The sequence below is a fragment of the Brassica oleracea genome, chromosome C9, assembly GCF_000695525.1.
Source record: "Brassica oleracea var. oleracea cultivar TO1000 chromosome C9, BOL, whole genome shotgun sequence".
Classification (NCBI taxonomy): Eukaryota; Viridiplantae; Streptophyta; class Magnoliopsida; order Brassicales; family Brassicaceae; genus Brassica; species Brassica oleracea.
Window position 1 is genome coordinate 16,195,237 of NC_027756.1, and position 748 is coordinate 16,195,984.

Below are 748 nucleotides of genomic sequence, written 5' to 3' on the forward strand. Positions count from 1 at the left end.
CTGAATTTCTTTTCTTGAAAATGAAATATTTATATTTTTGTCTTCATTATATACTCACCAATCCAGCATTGATATTTATAACTCGGTATGTTTTTTAAAAAACTTAGTTTTAAGTAATAAACGAATTTAATAAATTAAATTCATCACCTATAATGTTCTGTAAACTATATTTGAAAACTCTCTAAAATTATATTTTAAGCATAATATTACTATTATTTAATTTAAGTTATTTTAAGCATAATATATGCTAAACCAACTTAAATTATATTTACAATAAGACCATCCTAAACCGGTTAATAAACCAAAAACAATACTAAACCAACATGAACCAATACCTGATTCGGCGAGGAAAGAAATGTTTAAGGATAAACGCTTGAATGGTTATTAACGGTAATGGTTTGATAATGCAATAGTTAGTAATGAATATTAACAATAAAATTATGGATTAGATTAATTTAAATTTGTAAGAATACCTTTGAGTCTATGAAAATCAATTCAATTCCCATGAATAAGTTTGGCTTTTGGATGTTGCGGGTTTCCCAACAATGAATCCACCTAACAAAAAGTTCATTGTTACAAAAAATATCCTTCAAGGTCATTAAAGGTTTTTGGGACGGCAAGAGTCGATGGTGAAACCATTTTTTTGCACGAGTGCTTTGAAATTTTCCTTGATAGTGTGAGGTTGATGTTGATGGAATAATGAATTTTATAGGGACTTTCTTGATGTAAAACTATACATTTTTTTTTT

General features: G+C 26.9%; 1 pseudogene; it reads right to left on the minus strand.

The window, feature by feature from the left end:
* Positions 1-748, minus strand: part of LOC106314442 — a 25,674-nt pseudogene that overhangs the window by 9,817 nt on the left and 15,109 nt on the right.